Raw genomic sequence first — 8,409 nt, forward strand, 5'->3', positions numbered from 1 at the left:
CACAATCCCTGGTGTGTCTCCTGGAGTGTGCAATCAGGCCTTTTAGATGAGACACACCAGTGGTATGACAGAGCCCAGGATGAAAAGTCAGACTCCTGTGTTCTAGTTTCCAATGTAGCTTTAACTTACTCCACGGCTCAGGGCGAATCCTTTCCCCTCCCTGGGCCTCAGTGTCCACAACCATGGAATGGGACATTTGGACCCTCTCTGTGCTTCCCAGGGTGATCTGGGCAGCTGAACTACCTGGTTACAAATGGCCATTCCTGACCCTGTCTCAGACCTGCGAGTCCGACCCAGGAACCCTGAATCCTCAGCCTGAGATAAGCAGCCCTGCCCTGAGCCTCTGTGAGATTATGGAGGCACAAGAGGCCCATCCAGGAAGCACGGTGGTGAGTCTGAATCAAACATCAAAGGCCATAGTCTCTGGGTAGCATGTTCTGGAAGAATCTAGAAGAGAAAGAAGAATGTTCTGGGAGAATCTAGAAGAGAAAGAAGTTGGGTTAGACTGTGGAAGGTGGAGAAGTAGGATCCAAAGCTATTTTTTGTTCATTTTTATGTTTCATTTTTTCCCCTTGGAAGAAAATTGCTGTTCCATCTCAACCCTACTTCCTGGCCCCCTTGCAGCTGGGAGAGGCCAGTGAGCATTGGCTTCACCAAGTTCTGAGGGAACTTGGAAATAAAGTGTTGATGGTGGAATGAACCTGGGTCCCCTGGCTGCACGGGTGTTACAGGACACGTGAGCAATATGCTTAGACTAAGTCACTAAGATTGTGGGTTGTTTGTTACAGCAGCTACAGGTACTTATCCTGACAAATACATCTGGAGGAAGTGGGACCAGAACAGACTCTGAAAAGGTGAGTGAGGCAGCATTCTGGCTGGTCAGCCTTGGAGCAGGGGTCCAGCTCGTCCCCCCCCACACATACCCTTCCCTGCCAGGCACCAGCCCCACCCCTCTACCCGCTGGACTATCCCCTGTGGCGTGATCCTAGGCACCTCCAGCAGATCCCCCATTATGGGCAGCCAGAGCTCCAAGGCTCCCTGGGGCAAAGTGACCCCCACAGCAGGCAGCAGGCGCTTCCCCCTCGAAGGCCAAGGGACAGGAGAATGGCCACATGAAAAGCAATGGAGACTTTTCCCCCTGGGGAAGGGGAGCCGCCCCCCACCCCTGCCCTGAATGGAACAGATGAGGCAGTGGGGGGCCACTGGGGATGCCATTGAGCCAGCACCCCCTGGCCAAGGGGGAGACCGCTCCCAAGGAGACCCCTAAGAAGAAGAAGAAATTCTCTTTCAAGAAGCCTTTTAAATTGAGTGGCCTGTCCTTCAAGAGCAATCGGAAGGAGGGTGGGGGGGATTCTTCTGCCTCCTCCCCCAGAGGGAGAGCAGGAGCAGGGGGAGATGGGGGCCTGCAGCCAGGAGGGCACTGCCCAGGAAGGGAAGGCCAAAGGGGCAGAGGCCGGTGCTGCCTCCAAGGGAGGAGACACAGGAGAGGAGGCAGGGCCCCAGGCTGCAGAGCCGTCCACTCCCTTGGGGTCAGAAAGTGGCCCTGCATCAGCCAGCGTTGAGCAGAATGAGTAGCTGGCTGGGGACAGGTGGGTGATCTCTAAGCTGCAAAAACTGTGCTGTCCTTGTGAGGTCACTGCCTGGACCTGGTGCCCTGGCTGCCTTCCTGTGCCCAGAAAGGAAGGGGCTTGTCGCCCCCTCCCAGCCACGTCCCTTTTCTCCTCTCCCTCCTGTGAGTTCTCCCATCAGCCATCTGGTTTTTCTCTTAAGGCCAGTTGAGGATGGTCCCTGACGATTTCCCAAGTTAGGTGAGTGATGTGAAGTGCTCCTGTCCCTGACCCTACCCCCTTCCCTGTCCCCAGCCCTGCAGAAGGCAATTGCTGGTTTTCTCTCCCAGTTCTTTTCCAAGTAGGTTTTGTTTATCCCACTCCCCAAATCCCTGAGCCAGAAGTGGGGTGCTTGTACTCCCAAACCCCGAGGGTCCAGCCTTCCCCCTGTTGAGTTTTTAGTCTCTTGTGCTGTGCCTAGTGGCACCTGGGCTGGGGAGGACACTGTCCCTGTCTAGGTTTTTATAAATGTCTTACTCAAGTTCAAACCTCCAGCTTTGCGGATCCACTGTGTCTCTTCTTTGACGTGGTAAGCAGGTGTCGGGCTCGGGGGGAGGGAGGTCTGTAAGGTGAAACAGCTTCTTGTTGTCTTTTTTTCTCCCACTGTTGTAAATGACTTTTAATGGCCAAACCCCAGATTTGTACTTTTTTTTCCCTAATTGCTTAAACTATTCTCTTCCACCTGGTTTTACTGTAACATTTGGAAAAGGAATAAATATCATCCCTTTAAAAAAAAAAAAGGTGAGTTAGATCTGGAGACGCAGACTAGAGGGAGGAATAGCCCAGGAGCAAAGGGGTGGAGCCGGAAACAGTGTGATACCATGATGTTTTGGGTCTTAAACTGTCCCCAAAGGCTCATGTGTTGAAGGCTTGGTCACCTGTGTGTGGTGCTGTTGGGAGGTACTGGAAGCTTTAGGAGATGGAGCCTGGTTGAAGGAGGTTGGGTCATTGGGAAGTGTGCCCTTGAAGGGGGCATTGGGACTTTGGCTTCCTCCTCTCTCTGCTTCCTGGCTGCACGCACACCCCCACCACAAAGTTCTGTCTCACCACAGGCCCAAAGCAACAGGGCCAAGGGACTATGGACTGGAATTCTGAGCCAAGCTAAACCTTTCCTCTTTTTGAAGTTGTTTATCTCAGGTATTTTGTCACAGTGACACAAAACTGACTAACATATAGAGAAATTTACCCTAGAGAGAAAATTCAGTCTGATTGGCTCTGTGGACCATGTGGCTAGGTAGGAGTTGAGATCAAAAAAGTCCCAGCCCATCATGCTCTGGAGCTCTGGTATGAGTCATGCTTCATACCAGCTCATGGGAACCGACCATTTTTTCCAACTCTGTGCTCAGTGACTTCGCTGTGGCAGCTTAAAATTGGCCAGGGAGTATTTACACCATGGTAACTGGCAAATGTATAAGTCAGGCTTCTTTTCTCCCCTTGTTGAACATCGTTTTAGTACGCTACTGGTTGTACCCCACACGACAATAAGTCAAGTCCTGCCTGTCTCGGAAAAAAATCAAAGACCCTAGAGTTGTTTCTAGTCTTTATCTGCCTCTCTGAGCTGTGTAGCCTTAGCCAGTGAACCTCGCCTTTCTGAGCCTCAGATTCCTGATCTGTAAAATGGGCTGTAAGAGTCCCTCCCCTGACGTGAGCATGGATGGGAGCCCTCGTGGTGAGGTTCCAGGGCACATGACGGACTCCTGCTCTGAGCCACTGGGACCCTCTGTGGGCCAGGCTCAGCCCCACAGAGAAGGCTGGAAGGGCGGGAAGAGGATGGAGATGGCAGGATCCAGGGCCCAGCCTTCACGGCCTGCGTGAAGACAAATCTAAGACCCCTTCCACCCTGGGCCTGGGTTCTCTGGCGGGATGAGGCCAGCGGTCTCACTGTACCCCGTGACCAGCACACCCGGAAATGGCTTCCTTCGGCCCTGCCTCACCTCCCCACCTCGATGGCCGCCCCAGGGAACTGTTTGCTCTCTCCTCACCCTGGGGAGGTGGGGGGGGGGAATCCAGGCAAAAGCAGCCAAGATTGAGTCGCCTCTGCTGCCTGCAGGTGAGGTCACGTCTGCTGCTGCTCAGTCCCTCAGTGACCCCGGAGGCACCAGCAGCCATCGTCCCCTCCAGTGCACACACAGAGACGAGGCTGAGACAGCTCGCGGGGCCGCTGAGGCGGAAGATCACAGCCTGACTGTCCCCGGTCCAGGTCTTCGTCTGGGCTGCTCCGGGGTCCTCGAGAGCCCTGAGATGGCTAGGATGGTGGCCTCCACTCCTCTCCTGCTCTTCCGACTGGTGGGGATGACTGTGGCTCCTCATGGACCTGGGACAATGGAGGACAAATGGGCTGGTGGTAGGGAAGGCTGGTTATTAAGTCCATCCATCACCCGGCAGGTCTGACCTCATTCTGTCCCGAGAAAGCCAGTCCTGCCTGGGGCTGGCTGCGGGTAGCATGGGATGGGTGGCTGACCCAGCAGGAAGGGACGGGCGGGAGATAAGGAAGGCCTGAGAGCAGGGAGGGTTGGCTGAGTTCAGGTGCAGCTCCTAGAGGTCTGGGTCCCCACAGTGTGACCGCAGCCAGCGCCCCAGGGCCACCAGATTATTTGGCAAGGCCAGAGTGACCCCTTTGGGCAGCGGCCTGAGAAGCGGCCCCTGCCCTGGGCTTTCTGCTTCTCATGTCCGTCAGCACCTGAGCCGTGGATGCCCTGAGCTCACCTAAGTCCCAGAAGAAAGGGGCCAGCAGTGAACAGAGGCTGATGGGCACCTGCTATTTTTACTTTTTATTTATTTGTTTTTGTGATACAACCAGGGCCTCACACATGCTAGCCAAGCTCCCTGCCACTGAGCTACCTTCCCAGCCCCTTTTATTTTTTGAGACAGGGTCTTTCAAGTTGCTGAGGCTGGCCTCCAACTTGCAAGCCTCCTGCCTCAGCCTCCCAGGGGGCTGGGATTACAGGCACGTGCCATCATACCTGGCCCTGAGTTGTTCACTGGGCCACAACACTTGCGCTGGGCCCTAGCCCGCGCCTTGTGTCCTCCTCAGGAGGTGTGATGATGGCCAGGGCTGGGTTCCGAGGGGGTACACTCCCCGCACCCTGTACCTCGTGAGCCTCCGCAGCTGCTCCCTTCAGTTTCCACATCCTTAAAAGAGGGTGAGCTGTGGCCCCGTCGCTCAGGAGGGACCCGCAAGGATGTGGGGGTGGATGGCGTTTAGAGCCTGGTGCGTGGGGTCCCTACTCATGAGCACGGTGATGGTGACACTCACACCCCTGTGCGCAGGGCACCGTGTGGAGCCCCTCCTGGGGTCACCTTGTTGGAACCCACAGCTGGGTGTGTGTCCATGCTCACGGTCCCAGCGGGAGCGCAGCCTCAGACCCCAGCACTGAGAATAAGTAAATGCCCCCAAACACCCCCGTGGTGCCACCATGAGCCCTGTTTTCTTTTCTTTTCTTTTTTTGGAGCTGGGGCTGTAAGCCAGGCACTTTACCACTGAGCCACATCCCCCGGCCCTTTTCATTTAAAAGAAAAAATATTTTTGTTGTGGATGGACAGACTGGCTTTATTTTATTTGTTTATTTTTAGTAGCGCTGAGGAGCGAGCCCAGGGCCTCGCACAGGCCAGGCGAGCGCTCTCCGCTGAGCCGCAGCCCCAGCGCCCTCACTGTTTATTTTGAGACTGGGTCTCGCTAAGTTTCTCAGGGCCTAGCTAAGTTGCTGAGGCTGGCCTTGAACGTGTGATCCTCTGTCTCAGCCTCCTAGGTGGTTACAGGCCTGTGCCACCGCATCTGGCTGAGCTGCCTCTTAGGGGTAAGGAAGTCATTGCTCAGAGGGGTGAAGTCACTGGCCCCAGGTGACACAGCTTCTGGGTAGCAGAAGTAGGATTTGAATCGCAGTCTCTCTGCCTTGGAGGCCTGAGGAACAAAACCCGCTGGCCTTCCACTTTTCCGCTTATCCCCACCACCACCGTATGTGAGTTTGACCACCCAGTAGCTCATTTCTCTGGTCCTTTAAGAAATACTGCTTTTTTTTTTTTTCCGGCCCAGAGAGGGCAAGGCACCAGCCTGGGACTTCAGAGCAAGCTGACACCATAGCTAGTACTAGAACCCGGGGCCTTGGATTCTCTGGCCAGCCATCCAAGCTTGCTCAGGGTATCCCGCTGTCCTTTCCAGCTCCGCTCTGGTCCCTTGAGCAGGGGCTCCCATCTTCCACCCCTGCTCTAGCCTCTCCGTTTTTTGTAGAAACGTTCCAGGCCCCACGGGGGCTCCTGGGCTTTTCTTCCTGAGGCCACCAAGGAGGAGAACCGAGGCCCCATTCTTTTCTTTTCCTCCAAGATATAATTTGCCTGGAACATGTTCAACACTTTAAAAATTTGGTCACATTGCCACGTCTGGGTTTCCATGGTGACCTCACTTTGAATCTGCTTCCCTGGGGGAGATGGTAATAATTAATACCGCGCTTACTACCGCTGCCCACGGGAGTGTGGGGAGCCTCACGGGTCCCCTGGAGTCCACGTCCCTGGGGCGGGTTCCCTGAGGAGGCAGGGGCAGGGAGGGGACCTGCCACCCTGCCAGCCCCTGCCCACCCCTGCCCACGCCCTCAGCAGCCAGCAGCCTCATCGTCAGAGCTACCTAGGAAGGAGAGCTCTCTTTGAGAGGGGAATTCAAGGCACAGGGAGAGTGAGCGATTTGTCCGAGGCCACACAGCAAGGTCCAGACAGCGAGAGTGTTGGCTGGAAGCTGGTTTCCCAGGCTTCAGGGCAGCTCTGGTGGTTGCCAAGGTTGGGGACACCCAGCTGCAAGATGTCCCCCTTTCCTTGAGCCTGGGACACTACCTTTAAGTCCCTTTTGAGGGACTTACATCACCCACTCTGGGCAGGGGCTTGTGATGCCAATGTCCCATGGGTGGAATGTACCTCTGCTCAGTCATGGTCCCTTGTGCTAAGGGGGTTACAAGATCATCTGGGGTTTGGGGACCAGGTTCTGAGGAATGTGGAAGAGGGAGCCAGGGGGAGGGGGAAGGGCGAGAGGCTGGGCAGGAGACATGAGGGAGCTCCAGGCAGCGGGGCTGCAGCCAGGTGCTGGGCGCTCTACCCCCGGGGCCCCTGCCCAGCCCCCTGCCCACAGTGTCCCCGTCCCCATTGATTCCAGCTCTTGTGGAAAGAACAGTAGGCAGACACGTATGGAAAGACAAGAAATCTCGTTTTGAATCCAGATTCCACCCTACTCTTCAGATGGGGAAACTGAGGCTCAGAGGCCTTAGAGAGGCCCTGAAACCCAGAGCCGGTGAGTGTCCACCAGGATTCAAACCCACTGTCAGTCAGGGGGTAGAATCTGTGTGCTTAACCCCACCCCTGAAGGGTTCTCTCCCTGCCCGTCCTACCTTGCCCTCAGGGCCTAGCTCACAGTTGAGCTGGGGGCCTGAGTGGGCCTGAGGCTCTCCAGAGAGGGCAAAGGGCGGGAAGGAGGGAGGTGGCCAGGCTGGCTGGTCTACTGGCACCTGGAGAAAGCGGGGCTCGGGATAGAAAGGCTGAGAACTTGGGAGTTGTGAGCTTCCACTAAGCAAGTGGGTTTTATCAAGGGGTGGAGAGATGGGGAGATGGGGGGCAATGACTTCGGTATCTTCAGTGGGGTCCAAAAGTCTTGTTTGCAAAGTTTTGTGCATCCCAACGGAAAACAAACCTGTGACTTTGGTATGCTGCCACCAGGTGGCAGTACAATTTGGCTACCCGTAGTAGATGCAACCCCATTAAAACAAACATTTCAGTCCTTTTCCAAAAAGATCTGTGTATTTAAAGAATCAGGATTAGGGACTCCTGGTGCTGGCCGCAGGCTGTGTTCCTCCACCGACTGTGTAGACAGAGGAGGCAGAGGAAGCCTACCCCAAGTGCACCTGCCCGTGCCCTGTGCCTCATCTATACTGTGAATGGGGAGATACGGGGGGATTAGATTTATATATAGTTTAAATTAAATTTCTTAGATTAAGATATTCCAATGCCTGTGATGCAATTTGCTTCATTCTTCCCTGACCCTTAACTTTGATCTTTCTGCCCTACACCGTGGGCTTCCTGATGGTCTGTCTTCCCCTTTCTGTCTGGATCTGGTCAACGACTGGAGTCCCCCCTAAATGGCTTCATGCCAACTGCAGATACTGGAAGGAGCAGGGGCAGAGTCCGCTGCCACCCTCCCCTCAGTTGACCCAGCTCTGAGGTGACAGCCCACTCTGCCAGCAGACCTCACGGGCACCGTGGCTTCACCCCTGTGGGTGCAACTCTTGACCACCTGCCCAAAAGACTGGTCCCTCCAGGCAGAGTCCCTGGCTCTTTCACCTCAGTAACTGTCCTAGGTCCTGACCACAACTCTGCCGATGAATGAACCGCCATTTGACGGCCCAGGAGACGGCTCCCAGAGGGAAAGGAGGCTGAGGAGGACAGTGGCGGGCAGTTACTGTGAGCCTACAGCGTGCCTGACAGGGACTGCGCAGCTAGTCCCCACCACATCCCAGGAGGTAGCGCCCTTAAGATGTCAGCGAGGAAATGAGGCTCAGAGACTGGGACGGGGGAGCAGTCGAAGGATGCGTAACATGTCCCGGCCACAGCGCGGTGGCGATGGCAGCAAGCTCGCCCAGCATGCTTGGCTGAGTTAGGAGAGGCCTGTGGGGTTAGCACTTATGGGATTCCTAGTCCCTGCTGGGCTGTGGGGTGTCTGAGCTCACAGAGGTGCGACAGTCCCCTGAACACCCTCTTCGCTCTGGCTGGGGTTCAAAGCAGCCGGGACCCAAGCCTCAGCACCTTGTAGACCCACCCCAAGGGCCAA

General features: G+C 55.7%; 1 non-coding gene and 1 pseudogene across 1 annotated transcript; both read left to right on the top strand.

The window, feature by feature from the left end:
- The first annotated feature begins 1,012 nt into the window (after nucleotides 1–1,012).
- LOC124109755 (MARCKS-related protein-like) lies at nucleotides 1,013–1,708 on the top strand (annotated as a pseudogene).
- A 5,695-nt stretch (nucleotides 1,709–7,403) lies between these two features.
- Nucleotides 7,404–7,533, top strand: LOC124075465 (small nucleolar RNA SNORA51). Its single transcript, XR_006846076.1, has one exon. It is a non-coding gene; the product is annotated as a small nucleolar RNA SNORA51 (small nucleolar RNA).
- Nucleotides 7,534–8,409: the final 876 nt, after the last annotated feature.

Source organism: Marmota monax, unplaced genomic scaffold, assembly GCF_021218885.2.
Source record: "Marmota monax isolate L192 unplaced genomic scaffold, Marmota_monax_Labrador192_F-V1.1 WCK01_AAM20220418_F8-fsc00008, whole genome shotgun sequence".
Lineage (NCBI taxonomy): Eukaryota > Metazoa > Chordata > Mammalia > Rodentia > Sciuridae > Marmota > Marmota monax.